The following is a 23,124-nucleotide window of genomic DNA, read 5'->3' on the forward strand; positions in this document are numbered from 1 at the left end:
GCAAACAATATTCGAGAATGTTTTTAAAAATACGTATATTTTTTTTATTATCATATTTTTTTCCTGTGACGTGCGTCTTACTGTATACCCATATGGAACGTTTGTAAATAATCGTTGATATTAATAGTTCTAACATATATGTATATATATATATATATATCCTCTTGATTGACCGATGATCGGACTAGCTTCATATTGATTTTCTCTTTCATTAAAGTTTGAATTTTCTCTTTGATTTCCACCACCACGACCATCACCACCATCATCATAACCACCAAAATTTGAAGGTATATCATTAAATTCAAAGCAATAGATATTAAGTTTACGATATATGTAGTTACTATAATAGCTACATTTGACTCTAATTTCACAATTTTCATGTTTTAATTTGAAATGATGATGGAATACTAATGCATTTTCAATAATACCTCCAATGTTTGTTTCTTTTTCTATTAAATCCTTCTTAAAAGCTTCAATTACATCATTTGTTGTAAATAGTTTATAAGCACCATGTCTTGCTGGTCTATTATTTGTTTTTAAAGTTGATGTTCGTGGTGATATTGTCGTTGTTGTTGTTGACATTTTATCTTCCGATAATTGGGTTAGCAACTGAAGTGATAAATGTATCATTGTATGCGTTGTATCGTTTGGAAGCCTTATTCGAAAATTTAAATATTTACTTGTATCACCATTGAATTCGATTAGAATGGGAAAGAGTGTAATGGAGTTGTGCATTATGAATATGGATGAAAATTAAAAAAGCGTATAGCGTTAATTTTCATGTTGGTTTATTCTTCTTTGAAGTTTTCCTGGAAATTAACTATTACATCCTTACGTAATATTCATTTTACACGTTTGTGTATAATCTTTTAGATCAACTATTCGAATGTGCCTTCGCGATAAGTCTGGTGTGCGAACCTTCTCAATATCACCATTACTTAATATTCTCTCTTGTTCATATTCACGATATTCGAAGCAATTTATTTTCAGTTGTCTTTGCTCATAGATACTTATATAAGTACAACGAATAGGTACATCAACATTTTTATATTTGAGATTGAAATGTCTGTAAAATGGTTTCTCAGCTTCCAGTATACCACTTATATCCATTTCGGAATTGATTAACGATCTACGAAATGCCTCTATAGCATCATCCAATGAAAAATATTTTAATGACGTTTGTTCTCTTGTTTTTTCTTGTTCTTGTTGCGTTGTTGGTGTTTCAATAGGTGGTGAAATAGTTGTACTAGTTGTTAACGTTGTAGCATCACCTTGATCTTTTAATAGATAATCATTGTCTTTAATTTCCAGTGCTTCGCTTACTTTCATCATAACACGTGATATATTAATTTTCATAACATCATCGTTGGGTAGAGTTAAATTGAACTTTACAGTTTTTAAATTCGAATCTGCTTGAGGAGCAGTAAAAGTGAACGGTATAGCATTACCAATCACTACTTTCAATACAAGAAGCCAAATATGTATAATTATTTTCGTTATAATATCCCCTTGTCTTGTTTGTTTAGAAACGCGCACTGCTGTGTTTAAAGATATAATGATCAAGATGTAAATGATATATCTAAATATATATGGAGAGAAGAAGAACGTTTTCCTGATTCATAAAAAAATTCATATATATATATATATTTTAGTTTGGGGAAAAAGAAATCCATTATTTTTGCGGTAGATGGCTGCACTGATAGATTAGTCGTAAAGTATCGATCAAACAATTTCATATTTATGCTCGTTGGAAAGGTGACATTTCACAGTAAAAGAAATTCTTTAGCTGTTTTTTGTTTGGTGCATTCAGTTGTGAGTTACAGCGTGTTAAAAATGGAAGTGAACAAAGAGAAAATTCGGTACATTTTACAGTTTTTCTTTGACAAAGGCGAAAATGCAAGCCAGGCGGCTAAAATTGTGAATGGTGTTTATGGTTCCGATACTGTAACAGCCAATTATGTGCAATTTTGGTTTCACAGATTCCGTTCAGGAATTTTTGATGTTAAAGATGCACCTCGCACAGGTAGGCCGGTCGTCGAAAATGTCGATAAAATCGGAGAAATGATCGAAGTTGACCGGCATGTTAGCAGTCGTAACATCGCCCAGGAGCTAAAAATCGACCATAAAACAGTTTTAAACCATTTACATAAAGCTGGATTCAAAAAGAAGCTCGATGTTTGGGTGCCACACCAATTAACAGAAAAAAACATGATGGATCGAATTTCCATCTGCGAAGCCTTGGCCAAACGGAATGAGATAGACCCATTTCTTAAACGGATGGTGACTGGAGATGAGAAATGGATCACATACGATAACCCTGTGCGAAAACGATCGTGGTCAAAGAGCGGTGAAGCACCTCAAACGGCCAGGAAGGTTTTGCTATGCATTTGGTGGGACTGGAAGAGGATTATTTATTATAAGTTGCTTCCATATGGCCAAATTCTAAATTCTGATATCTACTGTCAACAACTGGACCGTTTGAAGATAGCGATTGACCAGAAACGGCTAGATTTGGCCAACAAGAGAGGTGTCGTGTTCCACCAGGACAACGCTAGGCCACACACATCTACAGTGACTCGCCAGAAACTTCGGGAGCTTGGTTGGAAAGTTTTAATGCATCCGTCGTACAGTCCGGACTTGGAACCAAGCGATTATCATCTTTTTCTTGAATTGCAAAATTTCTTTAATGATAAAAAATTGGAATCTAGGGAGGATTGTGAAAATCGACTACTAGAGTTTTTTGCAAATAGAGGCCAGGACTTCTATGAGAGAAACATTTTGAAGTTACCTTTAAAATGGCAACAAATCATACAACAAAACGGTGCATATTTGACCCAAATCGGACAATCCGAAGCATGTTAAATAAAGTCCTGAATTTCATATAAAAATAATTGATTTCTTTTTCCCCATATATATATATATATATATATATATATATATATATATACAGTCCGGACATATATATATATATATATACATATATACATATATATATATATACAGTCCGGACATATATATATATATATATATATATATTATAGCTATTTTATTACAATTTACAATATTTTTTTTACTTCATTTGTAAGGGGTACATAGTCAAATATTTTATCATGTATAATTAAACAGTATGCTGAAGTATTAGCTGGTATGCTACATGAAGCTTTCAATCCAATGCGAATATCGATTGGTTCGGTTTTAACCGCTTCATTTTGATGTGTTACATCCAAAACAACTATGGGTGCAAGCGTGAGAGCCTCATTACATTTCAATAGCGGATACGGATCGCGTGAATAATAACTTGGTTGAAATCTTGAATACATGTCATAGAGTAAAGCGAATTGATCATGTGGATATGAATCGGAATATAGATGTACTTTTACATTCGTTAAATTGCAATGAGTAAATTTGTTTTCGACGTTTCGAAATGCTATAAGTAGAAAATGCGGTCGTCGTTTTCACTGGCTAACTTAACATTCCATAGAACGGCGGCACTCTGTGGAAGTGTAGGATAATAGTACATATCCCAAGTTCTGAAGCATATATTTAACGGTTGGCGAGAATTGATTTTTTTAAACACCTCCAATTTGTAAGCGTCAACCAGTTGAACATGTGGCATCTTCCATGTAATATTCAAAATACTTAATTTAATTTCTTCGTTTACTAAGGTAGTTGTAATAGCTTGTTTATCATGTTTAGATCGTAGTAAAATCAATTCATGTTTAGAATTAACTATGATTTTATTGAAATCTTCTGCAAATCCAAGCAGCATCTTCAGTGGTATACAAAAGTTGAAATAACCGCTCACAATAGTGAGTTCATCGTTATTAAATGGCGACCATCCTGCATTCAATAGGCTCTCACTCTCACGTTTATTCAACGATGTAAAGTTTTTTATTTCCGTTGTAATACGCAACCGACGTGTACGATCAATTTCTATACTGTTAAGCTCATATCGAATTTCATCAAATAGATGCGACGTACAATTATTTAACATTTACAATTCAACAATATTTATAAAAGATTGTAGCATCTTCCTTTGATGCAGTACCTACAACATATAGAAAGCTTTCGCTTCGTAATACATACAAATCTTGATTTTGAATTGATATACGAATTTCATCATTATTTTTAAATGATTGTGAATTTATTTATTCGTTTGTATTTTATTTTATTATTCTCATTATCACTGACGATGACGACGTCGATGATGATGATGATAATTTCTTCGTTGTGTATTCTATTGATGATGGTGTTGAAGGGAACGTTGAATCATTAAACACGTCTTTTTTGTTGAATATTGTCATCCTTATTTGTGTGATGATTTTAAATGCAATCTTATTGAGATTTTTTTTTCACGAAAGTTTATTAAATTGTCAGATTGATCGACAACTTTCAATTTATCGTTCTTGTATAGGTAAATATATCACATTAGTCGGTATCACTACAATTTTATAACCTGGACTAACAGTAAGTGAGAACTGATGAAGAGCATGCGCTGATACATTATTTATATAAGATCCACTTACAATATTACATTTAATCATTACGGTATTAATTTTTGTTATATCGATTGTTTTATTGGAATAGTGTTCTATACCTTGTTGTAATTTTCTCTTATTAAACTCCAATAATGATCCAATCGAGCGCTTCTTATCGAAATAAATTGCATCTATTGGACTCTTTATGTGTGTTTATCACGTATTATAATTTGCTTGAATATTAAGTATACCCCCTTTCTTATCCACATCATGACATCTACTTGTAATTAATTCGGTTATATCAGAAAACTAATATGAATCAATAGGAATTGTAATTTCATGGTTACCAATATGAAATAAGTTGTTTTCCCGATCGACATTTGTAATTGAATGATATGTATCGAAACTTATTAGATCGCGAACATAAGTTTCATCAAGCTCAATTGCAGAGAAATAGTTTGCAATAAATGACGAGGAGTCCCCGTTTAAGGTGGTGTTGTTGACATCTTAACGTCTGATGACGTTCTAAGTATGTCTATGATAGCTTTTATTATTAAGATATATTGTTCATATTAATCCAAGGGTTGTGTTCCGATGAAAATCTGAACCATTTAAAATAGACCATATTTCCTCTTCTCTTTACCACTTTTTCAACTAAATACGTTTGGGGAACTTTAGTTTTCATCAGCTTATATTTATAAAATCCATCTCTAACTTCACGCCCCTGATAATCTTCTAACAAATATGTATTTAAATTTGGATTTTTTATAGTTTTCACTCTAAAGATCTCCGTAGTCCAATTGGATGTGTAGGCCTTGTCAAATTTATGTTTATATTTGCTTATTCGTACATAATCATTAGGTTTGAACTTTGGTCTTTTGAATATTTGTAAATTGCTGTATATCGTATCCAGCAGAGATTTCTCATTTGAAGAATTCACCTGATTTGGGGTCATTTTTATCGTCTTATGAAATGTGTTATTGTATTTATCGACAAGCGCCTTATATATATGAATCAATTCATAGATTCCCTGAAAACTAAACTCTCTCCACAGTTTGCAAATTTTTCAGTTTGCGATGTTTTTTTCAAAAATCCCCTTCATAGCATTCGTTACGTTTTGAGCAGTTTTGTTTTTCACCGCCATAGCCTAAGTTTTTTGGGAAAATGTGTCTATTGCTGTTAAAAGGTAACGATAACCGTTATTTTTTACGCCATAGCTTATCATTTCAAACAGAGCTGCTTGCCACAAATTATCAATTTCTCTCATTTCTCTCTCGTCTTCTTCTGAAATGTTTACGTACTTGTTTATGTAGTTCATTAACTATATCTCTTTTATCCCTGTTTAAATCCATCATGCAAACTCTATGCAATTTAATGTATATTTGTTTATTTGCTCGTCTTGTTGTCGTGTTTTATACGGAAAAAAAATTATTTTTTTCTATTCTCTTTAGTTAGTCATGCTTTTTTACATACTTGTCTTGTTGTTATCGCTACTTTAAACCAATCGATTTGAAAAGGTAGTCCTTAATTATTTGAAATCGTTCTTCAATTTTATTTATAAATTCCTTATTCTCATGATACAAATACGCTTTCAATTCTGTTCAATTAATTTAACATCGTCTTCAAAGTTACTTGTTAGGGTAGTTTGTAATTTTGTTAAATCACCTCTCATACTATTCAATAGTTTATATTTTTCTTGCAGTTGTTCCACTCCGATCGATTTGAAAATATATACTTCAAGTTTATCGAATTGGTCCTCAATCTTATTCATATATCTTTTATTTGCATTAATTAGTTGATTCTTAAGCGTTATATCAATTTGTTTAGCTTCGCTATTAATATCATTTTTGATTGTCGCGTATAATTCATCTATTTGTTTTCTCATACCATTTATTTTTAAATTATATGAGTTTTGAAATTACTTCATAGGTATAGATACGTTTACGAGTGTCCAATGATTTTAATGATAGCCCACTACCTTTCATTAGAAGATTTGATTTCTTATTAAATAATGGTCGTATTCCACGTTGATATTTAAATGCTTTTGCTTTCCTGTTTGTGTACATTTGCATTTATTAGAAAATCTTTATATTTTATCAGATCTCTTTTTGTATAATGTTGAAGTTTTTAGTGAAACATGAGCACTTAATATTTTCTATATTGATAGTGTTATCTCTATTAAATTTTAATTTATTATTTCCATATCGCCAATTCCCCCTTCCATCTACATTAAAACCATAAATTTTGTCTAACTTTTCATTATTAATGAGTGTTCGTATAACTCTATAGAGTGGAGATTTATTTGAATTAATGTTAGCATCATTGCTATTAATCATATTTTTATTTCGTTTTTTATCAGTATTCAATTGTGATTTACTTTTTCGTTTTTGATTCAAAGATATGTGTGATGTTTTCAGCCCTTTCTCATTATTATCATCAAAACCATCTAGTGGCGTAGAATCCTTTCGTTTTAAAATCTCTGTTTGTTTTATTTCTAATTGGTGTTAACGTTCTTCTTATTGTTGTTGTTCTTGTTGTAGCTTTCCTTCTTGGAAGTACATTTTTTTCCTTCTCTTTTTAGATGCCTCAAACCCTTTAAACTCTTCTCTACTTTAACGCCTTCCTTGTCGATGTTTCGCTTTAAACTCTTTTTAATTCCTTTTGTTGATGTTGTTGTTGTTTAATACTGGTGTACTCCCCGATGATGATTCCAAAGACGTTTTATCAATATTCATGTCTTCTTTTGTATTATGAAAATCAGCTCCTCTTTCTTCTTGATTACCTACGTAATCAACATGTGGAGGATCTTCTGCATCATGAACTACATTTGTTGACGCAGTTGCAATTAGAGAGATATCACGAAATATCTTACCAGCTCTTCCACTCTTTCCATACTTTAATAAATTCTTTTTAATTTTTGCACTGCTTCTACTCTTTCCATGCTTCAATAAATTTGTTGTTGTTCTTTTTTCTGCGTTTGGTTTATATCTGTAATATGATAATGAATTATATGTCGCCATCTCAACATCATTATTACTCATTGCAACATCATTATCTGCCTAACCTCAACATCATTATAATCAATATTATTTACATCATTAATCTCCTTATTATGCTCATCATAGTCTTCATCATCATCATCGTCGCCTTCATCACCACCATTGTTATAATTTTCTATCGAATCATTCGTAAATGATGACGTCAGCGGTGTAGAATTTTTATAATCAAGTTTTTTAATTATCCGTTTGACGCTGAAATATGTCTTTCAATAAGTTAACGTTCTCTATTTGATTCAATTTAATATTTCTTCGCTACGCTTTCAACACTTCTCGTGTCTTTATAACATTTTTTAAAAATTTTTTGCTCATATTTTTTTGTAATCTGCTCTATATCCGGTAGTGATCTGCTCTATATCCGATAATGATCAGCTTTACATCGGACAGTGATCTGCTGTATATCTGATAATGATCAGCTTTATTTCTGATAGTAATCTGCTTTATATCTAATCTGACTTGCTGAACTGGATGAAATTATCAAAACCTTTCCGATATCGTCCCTTATCAATTAGAACATCCTTGCTCACAACAACAAAACCATATTTTTCTTTCCAGCATTTACCACAAATCGTTAAAAGTTTCTTAAATGACATATCACCGATGGCATGATCATTGTATATATTTATTTCATCTTGTTTAAATATTACTATCATATTTGCACTATCACGTATTAAATGTTTGGGAATTCTCGTATATGTTTGACATAAATAAAATCAATGTGTTTATGTCTGCCCATGCAAAAGCAATTCCTTATAGTATTGTATTTATTGCATATTACATCATCGAACATCATAATTGAATGTGGTTTTGACTTGGATAGACTTATAACTTTTTCATTTTCTGAGAAAGCAAATAAGTTTATATCCTTTATCGGATAAATCAGTGTCTGCAGATAACGATATTTTGGTTGATATAAAGATTTCGAATATATGCAGATGTTTTTAAAACTGAGACCATTAGGATTTTCCATTAGGCTAAGCATAACATATTTGATGCTGATCCTATTCTATGTAAAAGGATAAAAAAATGGTTATAAACTATAATAAAAGAAATATACACAATCAGTCTAAAATTGGACGAGGTCTCGTAAACAACCTAATAAATAGATTACCTGTTGAACTACATATACTTGGCAATCAAGTTTGCGGTCCAGGACGTCTAGCGCAAGGAGCAAAAGGAATAAACTCGTTGGATGCAGCTTGTAGAGAACATGATATTGCATATTCACAATAAGAGACATGAAACTGATAAGATATTCACAGAAAAAGCCTGGCAACGAGTAAAATCTAAAGATGGTGATTTAAAAGAACGTATAAACACTTGGTTCGTAACGAATGCAATGAAGGCCAAAGTAAAATTTGGTTTCGGTATGAGTGCAAGCAAGACTAGGGGAAAGAAAAAAACGAAAAAATCAAGAAAATTGAAGAGAGAAATAGAAGACGGAAATGAAAAAGAAAAGAAAAGAGCTATTTTTAATCTCTTAAAAAGACTTTAAAGATCTTGAAAAAAGCAAAACCAAATAATACTACGGATGCTGGAAAATTAGCTCAGAATGCAATGCAATCAAAATTAAGGATGAGCAATAAGTGAAATGCTACTATACCGAAAGTTATTCCAATGCCAAAACTTGGTGGATTCCTTCCTTTAGTTCCGATCTTAGCAGCATTTTCAGCACTTGGAGGTTTGGCTACAGGTGGATCAGCTATAGTTAAAGCCATAAATGATATGAAAAATGGAAGAGAACAATTAGTAGAGGCTACTCGTCATAACAGAAATATGGAATTAATTGCTATGGAGAGAGGTTTATATCTTAAACCCTATAGAAAGGGATATGAAATGTGATAAAGGACTTTATTACACACCAGGTCCAAAAAACTTTTAAACAGCCTACCCAATCGACCGCTAACAAATATTGATTTGATTAAATACGATAAATAACTCAAACATTTTAGAGGTGTTTTTATGCTTGATTTTTTACCTAAGAAACCATTATTACAAGAATATGGTATTGTTAATCTAGATAATTCAAACGGTTCTGGAACACATTGGGTAGCCTACTATAAATAATACAACTATAAAGAATATTTTGATAGTTTTGGGTATCTACAACCACCAATTGAAATAGTTAATTACTTAAAATCACCCATCCAACACAATTATACGCTTTTAAGCTTTTAATTGCGCTCATTTATACTTGAAATTCCTTTTCAATAAATATAAATAAATAAATGAAAAAAAAAGTTTTTTGTTTTTTTAGTTATCATTATTCTTTATTTTATAACGTTGCCATGCATGTGTATTAATGCCATGCATATGTATTAATACCATTCTCTCTTACAAATCTCTTATTATCTAAGTAACTTAAACTAGCACATTAATATGTTGTGTATACAGCTGATGCATCTTTGATCGGAAACCATACATAATACAATTTTTTCAAATAAACACTTTCCGAACTCATCAACAGTTAGTTTAGCTGTAACACATTGTTTTACACCTTTAATTTTCTTAGTTTCTCTTCTATCCTCATCAATTTTAAAGGAATACACTTTCGATCGTAAACCAATGAATTACTTAATTATTTTTCCATTGCATTCATCTCTCATCAGTCCTAAGACTTTCTTATTCAATAATGGGAATTCGAAAATATTTTTTTTAGGATATGCGGACGTATCAAAATGATACGTGATTTGAAAGTTATAACATAAGTCATTTGTTCCAATATGATAAATAAACGAATCAGTATCCATATATTTAGGCTTCATATAATCATTATGGAAATTGTACATTTTCCATTTGGATAATTCTAAGAGGGTAAAACCAATGTAAATTGGCTTATTGTACTCAACCCGTACTTTATTCATTTGAATCACAATCATTTCTTCCGAAATTTTATGTGAACTATGAAAATTTTGATTTAGCTATAAGGCTTTTCGCCCCCAACTTGCTACCACTATTCTTTCATTCGCAGACTATTTTAGTAATTTTTCTTTCATCTACATTTTCCATAGTCTTGGCGTAGACAGCATTATTATTTTTAGCTAACGTTCCATGATAATTTTTCAAATCAATGTATTTTTTCAACCAATTTGATTGATTGAATTTAAGAATTTTGTGTATTATTTTCAAAATAACACCATGTCGAATACATTGTTGAAGGTTCCGATAATGTATAACGTAATACGTTTTATCGTTTAAATCTGTTACTAATTTAAGAGATTTCATGTGTTAATTTTTTTTTATTTTCAGCATAAAACGGTAAGGTCGTTGTGATAGTCATGTAACGAAGATGGATTTTCTAAATCTACTTACGATATTTATCCTATTTCTGAGGAATCTTTCACCTCACGTAAATTAAAATTTTCCAAGTTTTTCATCCATTCAAAATTTTTATAGGGAAGATATTGCGACATGGCATAACCATATAAATTGTTTACATCCAAGTAAATTAGATAATTTGATTCTTGATTAAGATCATAATTGCTTCCATATTTATTTTTAGCTAAAGAATACCTTTTAGAACATTGAACAGTGCCTTCCCTTATGCCTCGAACAAAAAAATTATGTTGCTCAATATCAGTCAATAATTTCAAATCTATTTCTGTTGTCTTCAACATCGCATCCCAAGACAACCCATGCGTAGTATAATATTGGCAAGGGTCTAACTTATTAATATATAAAGACTTCACATAATAGCAAAACATCGACTTTCAAATATAATAGTAAGTAGTCTCCGAGTGTCCTACATTGGAACGTATTTCAGACTTTTTTAGCATGTTCATAATCATCTACACTACATGCTTCATCGATTAATTTATTGAAAAAGCATGAACGAGGTGGTAATTGGGTTTCTTGGAGGCGATCTAGATAATCATAAGGAAGGACTCTTTTACGTCTCATCAAATTGAAATCATTATTGCTTTGATAACTGGATTTTACAACGATTAAATTTGTATCAGCCAGTTTTTGTAAACTTGTTGACATAAATTTAAATGAATCTAAAAAACGTAGATCAATGAACTATTTTTCACCTAAAACTATTCTCTTAGATATGGTGATGTATTATTCCTTAATAGAAAGTTATCCAATAAACAAGTGACAATCGTACGATGAAAGATTATGGAAAAATATGGGAACAAATGTTGCAAGTTTATATTACAGATTACACTTATTATGAGCCGCTCCTCGGTAATCGTCTGTCAAAATACAGTGATAAGCTACTCCGATTTCGAGAGGTAAAAACAATTTCCCACAAATGTGATAAATTGCGTCGGTCTTTCGCCTTTCGCGTTCCGCAAGCGTCAAAGTATTCATAGGTTTAACTTTACATAAATAATTATTGTAAATATATAGAACATCTTTGACTAAATTTTGAAAAAAATTACTTGTAGAATTTTCCCCACTACATATTCTAAATATATCTAAGATTTATCGAATGCACACTTAACATAATAACTGTACACAACTGTGTGCGTAAGCAAATGGAATGTGTTTTTGCACTGATTGGATGTTAGTTGCATTTTGAATGTTAACTGGTTCTAAAATGCCTTCGAAATCGGCATAAATAACAAAAGGTATATCAAATTGATGTTTGAAATTTTTAAGCCTAAGTATACTATCATCTTTGCTAAGTAACTGAGCTACCATTTTTTTACTCTCTTGCTTATGTGTCTTCAGAGCATCCACACAGTGAAAATGAATTAAGCATACGTTACACATATGCATCGCCCTACAGTGATTTGTCAATTGTGATTTGATCTTTAATTACATATAAACACACACACACATACACATTAATAAACATTGGAAAAATTTTCTTTGCATACTAGTTAACCTACCTCGACATGTGCTTAATCCAAACATAACGAAATTTTCCATTCTCTTGCAATAGCAACAGGTTAATATGATTTCGTTTTTCTTCATGCGTAACATAATACGGACACACAATAATATCATCCTCAAGACCGAACACATTTACACTTATTTCTGGATCGAAGTCTTTCACGTTATTCACCGTCAATGGAAAATTTAAATTTTCAAAATTTGACGTTACGTTATTACGCACCACTATAATATCAGCACGAATATTCACAATTTTATATGATGAACATCTTTTTGGACTTTCTTTTCGGTCGACTGGATACATGGCCTTTGCCTTATGAGCCAATTGAACTCGACTTTTATTTGGTTAGTTGAGTTTCTAGTATAACTAGAATTAAAATAAATAAATAAATAAATAAATTATTGCCCATTTAAAACAGTACTCATCACTGTTTTGTACATTGACGCATATAAGATGATCTTTTTATAGGTCGATATTTGTTTATATTAATTTGAAGTTATGAAATTTCTATTAATGTCCATCCACTGTCTCGTTCTTGAAATTCACTCATTTTTTTCAAGAGAATATTGCTTTGGTCTGTGAAAAGTTCATGAATATCTTCATCTGTTTGATTTGAACTTAGCACTTCCATCTTTGTTTGATGTGAGAAAACACGTTTTTCCTCTTCACATCCTATCTTCATTAAGCTATACTTACAGCATAGTGTAGTATTATCGACTTGTCGCACTCTACCGTAATTTACAAGTTATTGCTAGGTTTACATTTTACACCTAACCTAGTTAAGATAGTGTAATTCTAGTAATAAGCTATTAATAAAATATTATATGCTTACGTTATTATTCTAAGCGATAACCTAATTTAGTTATATTGCTTAAGTTAGCATTAAGTTATTTCCTATATAAGATATTGACCATACGTTAGATACATTATAATATAAGCAAGTATTTTAAACGAAAGTGCAAAGAATAAAGAATCTAAAATAATCCAATAAACCAAAAAACAATTAATTTCTAAATGGTGTCACTACATGGCGACCGTGACAAGTTAAGTCCTGCCGAGTCCTAAGTGATAGTTCACTAAAAAAAAAAGAAAAAAAAGAAGGACATGTTTGCGTTCCCCAAATAAAACAAACATTTACAAAAAAAATGGAAATTTCGTGTTTAACGGACTTAGTCCAGTTATGAAAAATATATTAGTATTGTGAAAAAGCAGAAGAATAAAAAGTGCTAGAAATTCATTTGTATAAAATCTAGATTAAACTCAATAATATCAGATTTTGAAACATAAATAACAAAAGGAAAAGTGAAATACATTTTTGAAACACTTACATGGAAAAGAAAGCCAGTAAATTCCAACTTCACATTAACTGAAAAAAAAACCTAAAGTGGCCAGAGGTGCAGTGTGGTAATGCTTAAATATACAATTAAATATTAAACAAATACGAGAAATCTAAAAAAAAAAAGAAATTAAAAACACGACAGATGAACAACAAAAAAGCGGTAACAACAATAACGAAACTCCAAATCCAAGAAACTCCACAATTGGAAGAAGCTGCCAGCTCAACAATAGCCAGAGCTGCCGAAAAGTAACCACGAGGGATCAACAATACATCAACCGCAAGTATACTCTAGCAAATATAGCAGATATGCGGATACCTTATAATTAATTATATTATAATATAACAATTACTTAAGGATGATAAATTAACAGTGCATATATATAACTTTTTATAAACAAATTTAAAGTTCATTTTTAATACTTTTTTAATTATCCCAATACAATTTAAGTGTAAAACAGTGCTTTTAAACAAATTTTTTTTTATATATATACATATATAAAGGGTCTAATTTAAGAGTCAGAATAGGATTATATTTAATAAAAATGTACACACAGAAACGTCGTTAATATAAACACTACAACATAACAAAACAAAAAGGAGAAAACATTAAGCAGATTACTTTAAATATCTCCGTGTATTAAGAAAAAGGACGAAAGAAAACTATTCTTTTCTACTTATTTTACAAATTTTGCATTATTATGGGGGGGGCTAAAAAAAAAAAAAAAATATCCAAAGCAGGCCAATGAGACACTAAATGTCTAAGGCAACCCCTCCAAATAAACATACACTAGCCACATGACACCTCCCCCGCAAAAAACTGCTATCCCAAAACCCGGCAACGGGCAATCATTCTTCACGCCGATATATTATGAACAAGCCCACCCTTACCCAACAGGGGACGATGTTGAGACAGTCGATTTCCAAGAAGAAATTTCGCAAAGAAGGTATAGGCAACAATTCCAACAGCCACAGCATTGACGGGTCAACACATCAAACTATGCATGGACTGGCCAACTATAGTACAACAATGCAAAAGCATTAAGGAACGTTTCGACAAGTCGTACAAATGTCTTAATATCGATAGGCCCACAAGCGCAGACACAATATACAGACATGTACAAATACTTGTAGAATGTCTGGAAGAAATACGAACAATATTGAATGTTAATTACGAGCGGCTCACATCAACGCATAAAAGCACAGCGGATAAATACTTCCAGGAACTACGAGGAAGGATATTAACCATCACAAATAGAAGAGGGATAGAAATCCCCTTAAGTAATTCCCTCCACGAAACTATAAAACCATATCATACAATAGCGAAATCTTCCCCTAACAATATGCCACAAACATTAGTAGAATTCCTCAAGACAGCCTCAAGTCTTATCCCTGACTTCGATGGCAAAATTGAAAATCTTCAAAGCTTCATAGACGCACTAGAATTATTGGACACTATCAAAGAAACGTATGAAGCCGCAGCAATCTCCCTGGTAAAAACCAAATTAAAAGGTGCTACCAGAAATCTAATAAGCCACGAAACCACACTGATACAAATAAGGGACACGTTAAAGAATAAAATAAAAGGAGAATCAGTAGAGGTTGTGACAGCTAAAATCATGAACTTACAGCAGCGAAGTAAAGCCGCTAACCAATACACAAAAGAAATAGAAGACCTAACAAAGGCCCTGGAAGGAGCATACATTGCGGATGGACTGACAAACACGCTCGCTGCCAAATATAGCACTCAGCAAGCTATCAAAGCAATGACCCGAAACTGCTCCATAGATAAGGTCAAACTTATCATGGAGGCAGGAACCTTCAACAATATGAACGAAGCCATAACAAAGTTCGTAAACAGTTGCACGGAACCAACCAGCAACTGCAACACAGTTTGTTATTATAGAAACAAACCAAACGTTCCCACTAACTACCGGGGACGCAGTATAGGACGATATAATTACGGTAATAACTACCAACGCAGGGAATATACGAACAACCGCCGTAGCAACAATAATTACAACAACGGAAATCGGAATAATTCCAATCAAGCACGAGTAAGAAATAATAGAAACGTAAGAATAACGCAGTCGGAAAACAACCAAACCCCCTTGAGCGAATAAAAAAGGTATATCACTTTAACCTCAGTCTGAGTAATTTTATAGAAGTCAAGAATGCAGAAACAAACCACCCACTAACCCTATTAATAGATACAGGAGCTGATATATCACTGCTAAAATACACACACAACGAATACAATGACATAAACACAACATGCACGACTAATATATCTGGCATCGAAAAAGGGACTACTAAATCACTCGGATCTGTTCACTTAGACCTGAAAATGGTTAAATTTCTAGTCCCACACAAATTCCACATAGTATCCGCGAATTTTCCCATACAGTGTGACGGAATTCTCGGAATGGATTTTATAAAAAAATATAATTGCGTTTTGAATTTCCAAAACACAGAAGATACCCTCACCATACGGCCCAGACACTTTCACACACAAATACAAGTTCCCTTAACACATACTTTCAAAAAAGACACCCTCCTATTGCCAGCAAGAGCAGAAGTCATTCGTCTAATACAGTTACCAACAAAAGAAAAATCAGTTCTAGCACCAAATCAAAGACCACACCCAGGAGTAATAATGGCCAGTACTCTGGTGGATAGCAAAAACGCCTTTATAAGAATTGTCAATACAAACATGAACGACGTAGCCATAAGTAGTAGCGATATTAAATTTGAGTGTTTAAATCACGTTGAAATCTTAACAATAGGCCACAGAGCGGAACAAGAAAAAAAGTTAATATTAAACAAATTACAGTTCCCCACAACATTCAAACAACCACTAACAGAAATATGTACAGAATTCTGCGATATTTTCGGTATTGAAACCGAACCAATAACTGCAAACAACTTCTATAAACAAAAGCTCAGATTGAACGACAAAACACCTATATATATCAAAAACTACCGAATTCCTGAATCACAAAAATCAGAAATAGACAAACAGGTTACTAAATTAATCAAAGACGGAATAGTTGAACCGTCCATATCCGAATATAATAGCCCACTTTTATTAGTACCCAAAAAATCTCCACCAAACACTAACGAAAAAAGATGGCGTCTGGTGGTGGATTATCGCCAAGTCAACAAGAAACTGCTAGCAGATAAGTTCCCACTTCCAAGAATCGAAGATATTCTTGACCAGCTAGGAAGAGCTAAATATTTTTCATGTCTCGATTTAATGTCTGGATTTCATTAAATCGAACTCGAAGAGAAATCACGAAACATAACCTCTTTTTCAACAAGCAATAGCTCATATCGCTACACGCGACTCCCGTACGGCTTCAAAATAGCACCAAACTCATTTCAGCGCATGATGACTCTTGCCTTCTCCGGCCTAAAACCATCGCAAGCATTTCTCTACATGGATGATTTAGTAGTAATAGGATGTTCCGAGCAATATATGCTCAAAAATTTAAGAGATGTTTTCCAGCTATGCAGGCAACACAATTTAAAGCTGAACCCGGAGAAATGTTCTCTCTTTAGGCACGAAGTAACCTTTTTAGGCCATAAATGCACTGACAAGGGAATACTTCCCGATGATAGCAAATGTGATGTCATCAAGAATTAGCCAATACCGAAAGATGCAGACAGTGTAAGACTTTTCGTTGCGTTTTGCAACTATTACAGACGCTTTATAAAAAATTTTTCAGAATATTCATGCCACTTAACTAAACTATACAGAAAGGGAGTCCCATTCAAATGGACTCCAACATGTAATCAGGCATTCGAGCATCTAAAAAATGAACTACTAAAACCAACATTACTGCAATATCCAGACTTCAAAAAGCCATTCTGCATAATAACAGATGCTAGCAAATACACCTGCGACGCAGTATTCACACAGCAGTACAATGGAGTACAACTCCCAGTTTCCTACGCCTCAAGAACATTCACAAAAGGGGAAACAAATAAATCCACTACCGAACAAGAGCTAATCGCAATACACTGGGCAATCAAGCATTTCAGACCCTACATATACGGACGACAATTCTTAGTAAAATCCGACCATAGACCGTTGGTATACCTGTTCTCTATGAAAAACCCAAGTTCAAAACTTACGCTTTTACGACTAGATTTGGAAGAATACGATTTTACGGTAGAGTACCTCAAAGGAAAAGATAATCACGTAGTGGACGCCCTATCCCGCATAACAATTAAAGATCTGAAGGAAATAAACAACAAAATATATAAGGTAGCAACAAGATCTGCAACGCGGCAGAAAGATAACTGCACAGAAAAGCGACAAGTAAGCCAACATAAGAATGCGGAGCCCAAAGTCTATAAAGTCATTAATAATAATGACGTACGGAAATTTGTGCAATTAAAATTTGACTCCGATAAATGTTGCATGAAACATGAGAGGAAAATAATTGCCAAATTCGTAATAAACGACATTTATACTAATGGAAAACTCGACTTAGGTCAATTTTTCCAAAGGCTCGAAACAGAAGCCGGTATAATAAAATTGTCGAAATTCAAAGTGTGACCAAGCGAGAGGATTTTCGAATCCGTATCGCAGAACTAATTTAAAATAATGGGCAATAGGATATTAAAAAATATAAGAGTAGCGCTACTCCAAGAGGTGACAATTATAAACAAAAACAATAAGCCCGCAATCGAAACCATTTTACAAAAATACCACAATGACCCAATAAAAGGGGGTCACTCTGGAATCACACGTACCTTGTGGAAAATAAGAAGGTACTATTACTGGCCGCAAATGACAAAAACAATAGCCAAGTTTGTCAAAGAATGTTCGCTATGCCAAAAAGCCAAAATTACAACCCATACCCAAACCCCAACACCAGCAACTGCTTTCGATACAGTTCTGTATGCAGTTCTTATAACATTATTCACGATGGTAGTTAGAAAGTCTTCCGGATTTAAATTTTCCTTGTTTCTATTCCCTCTTTTGTACGCTTCAATGCGATTTTGAAAAGCGGACTCAACGGACGTCACACTCATATTCATCCATTTATCCCAATTGTCCTGATTACAAACTTTAGAATTTTAGCACAATAATGATGTATATTTTACAAAAATCTACTTATTTATACTATCTAAATTGTGGAGGAAGATGGAGAGGAGGAGCGGGGCTAAAAACCTCAACCGAAAAATATATGAGAAAAAATAAAAAAGAAGTAGTTAATTTTTTTTTTCTTGCTTTTTTTATTTTTTTAATTGTTGCACACTTAAACATTATATATATATATGTATATTTATTGATATATATATACTGAATCCTTATTCGTTCTATTTGTTTAAAATTAAAATTATTATTTCTTTCCTTGTTAATCATTTCTTTCCCGATATCAATTTGTCCTGATGAGAGATCCTTTAACATCTCATCGTCGATGAAAAAATAACACTTCTTCATCATATTCCAAAATAACATTTTTTAATTAATTCTTTCAATTAATCTTTTAAATTTTTTTTGTGGTTTCCGCACCTCACATGTTCTTATAAAAAATCTCAAATTTTTTAATTAATTCAATTTTTTTTGTGGTTACCTCGCACATTCTTCTAAAAAACCACAAAGTTCTTGCTTATTTTTACCTTACAATAGTAATACATTGTCACAAAACAAACTCCCTATGATGTAGGGTGTACTAAGTCTAGAACTTGGTTTGCAATACATAACATATTAATTATACCTTACCACACACGCACACATATACACACATTGCAAGATCACCACAACAACGCTCTGGATAAAACCAAATTCGTATTAATACCCCCCATGTATTAATTAATTAATTCTTTTTTTTTTAGCACACATGATTAATAACACAACAATATTTGTACAATTTCTAGGTTTTTTTTGCGTTTAAAAAATAAACGTAGGTTTACTGGTGTTAAGATAGGTTAGTGAACCAATTAAAAAATCGCAAAACCACAAAAAATTCACAAAGTAACTACATACGCCGGTAGGGTATACTTAGTTTCCAACATTGTTTTGCAATACCACCACAACAACACGCTCGAAAACCCCAACACGAACACCCATTTCAAATCCCCGGGTCCACGAATGTCATTCGGGTCACATTCGGGCGCCTTCGGGTGGGGGCAAACATAAAAAAAGGGGTAGGAGGAATCACGCCTTCTTTTACCCTAAATCTAAAAAAGGCGTGACTCATCCCACAAAAATAGCATCACCCATCCCACAAACATTTTTTTCAATGTAGCGCATCCGAAAAGTCGCTATTACCGGCATTATTTTTATCTTACCGCTCTTTGTCGCAAAAATTGCACAGTATACCTGAACGTGTATATATTACCTACTAGTAACAAAATGGTTCACAAAAAAAAGCAAATATAGCAGTACATGTTTTAAGGATTTAGTTTAAGGATTTTTATTCTACATCCGAGCAACCGGTGTGGTGTCGTTAAATCATTGTTTCCCATAACAATGTCGCAACAAACATCCATAATAATGAAAATATTCCGTAACAAAGACGGAGTTTATTTTTAGCAAGAAACCCGCATTTTCACTGCACAAGTTTAGTACTTCATTACTTACTTTTAGGCTGCCAACATTTTACAACCCTACCAACTTCGTAACCCTGTAGATATATTTTAACGAGGGTACTAGCAGTCTTAAAACTATTATTAATCCCCACAAATTGAAAATATATTACGAACTATGGACATTATAAACAAAGAAATCAAAAAAGTTTAACGAAATTGCAACCTGGTTGATTTATTAACAAGTTCTTTAGTTTACAATTTGTTTCAAAAGACTCTGTTAAAAAATCTTAACATGCTGATAATATGAAAAAGCTTTACCTGTCATAAAAATAAATCAAAATTTACAAAACATTCTATTTCGTACGACTCCTAAAAGATTTCTTTTTGAAACTGTACGGTTTATAACTGTTCAAGTATCGAGGCAGTGACACCAACAAAAGCACCAAAAGCTATAAAATTCATTAGTTAAAATTCAAAGAAAAAAAGAAGAAAAATGTAAATATGATTCTTTTAAATGGAAGGATAGACATACAAAAATAATTTGTTAATACGTCTACGATAAATTTATTGTAAATCAAGGTGGTACTTAAAACAATATTTGAAAAGGCCTAAAACGAAGTATTATTATTGGTTATGCTAACATATATATACGAATTCCAAAACGTTTGTCAAGGAAGGAAAGGAGGAGAGAATATCGAATGACGGGAGAAATCCAATGAAGCTTGAAATGTCTATATCGGTTTGGTTGCCTATTGTGGCTTTAGTGTATTTCCACGTATATTAAGATTACGCTAAGTACTTTTAGGATACTACTCTCTCGAACGTGGCAGGCATATTAATCTTATTCGTAGATCAAACAGATGATTTCAGGTGAGGTTTATAAGTCGTCTTGCAAAGCTCATAAGTGCAATTAAAGAGAGGTGCTATTTTCGCTTTGTAATGCTTCTGCAACGCTTAAACACGAGCAGACGTGCACTTGCAACTGAGTCCGGGCGTTAGTTAGATGGTATTATTATACTGGTAAAATGGAGTATGGAACTAGTAAGTATTTAACTTTACCAATTAATTGATTAAATAAGAAGTACTTAATAAAAATGTAACACACATATAGGAATGAAAGGTAAAGAAGAATGAAGATAAAGAGATACGTTATGAACAAAAACATGGAATAGAAGTGTAACAAATTACAAAGTGTGAATAACTTATACGCTTGTGCATTCCACATTTAATGCTCAAATGACTAATCAGACAAACACTTCGGCGGAATAATGATGGAGATACTAACTATCCTACTTGTAGCGTTAGCTTTTTTGGTCGCGACAACATTTAGCGATTCAACCTTCACGCTAGTTGACAACATTGTGTTTTTTCCTTTCTCGTTTTGCTTTGGCAACAAGAAGTATGTGGAGAGTATTTTGACGTGATTTGTGTTGAAAGGTTATTGCGCAGAAAAATTGTGTTTATTACTCGATTATGGATAACTTGCTCCTAGGTTTATTGACAAATAAATAAACAAAAAGAAGTATAGAATAAGTAAGCAGAGTAATAATGTCAGTAGGCGACGATGCTATAACAAATAATATCTAATCATGTAAGCAAATTTGATGATGATTGTCACCAAATCTGATCTCTGAGTTACGTCAAATCTGGCGACAATAAATTTGCTGTCGCTCAGATAAAATTTGGATTGCTACTGAGTACAAACCAAGAGAAGTTACTACAAATCTCTCTTTTACAGCTGCGTGTCTAAAAAAACAGCTGTGAACGAAAATTAGAAATAATTGGAAAATGAATTATTTTTCATGATGAAAATGAAACTAAATTTAAACTAACAAATTAATATAAATATCTTGTAAATCGATTGTGATCATTCCACCATTCAAATCCATTTATCATCTTGTGGCTAAGACACATTTTACGTAATTTTCATTTCATTTTGCATGCTTGTTATTGTTTGCCATATGTGGTTTGTGTAGACAAACCAAGCAGCATGAAGTTGCTCTCATTTTTTGACGATCATCAACTATCTCCCAAAAAAGAAAAACCCGGCAAAAGTCGGCTACTTACATGGTACTCCCCCAGTATAAAGCTTTACCAATAAACAAGTAAACAAAATATCATGTAACGGGGTAGTTAAAAGTGTGTTATAGTGAATACGATCGATTGGAACAAGTTTATGGAATCTAAAGGGTGACGTACGTCATGAAATAAATCCACAAAGTTAAATTTGTAGAAAAGAATACTCGTATACATACGCACATATATATATATATTTTTATATATATATATACATCATTTATTTTCGAGTTTCTGAAAGTGCAATAAAGAAGAACGGGAAAGGAGTTCAACAGTAAATAAATAAATAAATAAACGATGCTTTGTCATATATTTAGTTTAGGTTTTCCGTTAAATTAAAATTGAGTGCATATTATTTAAGATTAGTTGTTCTTTTAAATTAAAATTGAGTGCATATTGTTTAACATTAGTTTTTCTGCTAAATTAAAGTTGAGTGCATATTATTTAACATTAGTTTTTCTGTTAAATTAAAATTGAGTGCATATTATTTAACATTTTATGTGTTCTTTTATAAAAACTATGTAAGGGATACAAACACAATCTGTAAACTGATTTTATTAATTCTGTCGGGGTTTTATATTAACTCTTATGTACGAATTAATGAAAAAATTTCTAATCCTATTATAACAAGGGGGGAAAAACTAAGGATAAAAATTGAAACGTGCTCATATATACTCTATAACGTGATATAAAAACTGCAGGTTTTGGAAGTACCATAGAAAGTTCTATTTATTTGTATAAGTATTTCTTTCTTTATGATGCTCGAAATTGCTGAACGATATAATCATG

The sequence above is a fragment of the Glossina fuscipes genome, unplaced genomic scaffold (assembly GCF_014805625.2).
Source record: "Glossina fuscipes isolate IAEA_lab_2018 unplaced genomic scaffold, Yale_Gfus_2 61546, whole genome shotgun sequence".
In the NCBI taxonomy this organism is placed as follows: Eukaryota; Metazoa; Arthropoda; class Insecta; order Diptera; family Glossinidae; genus Glossina; species Glossina fuscipes.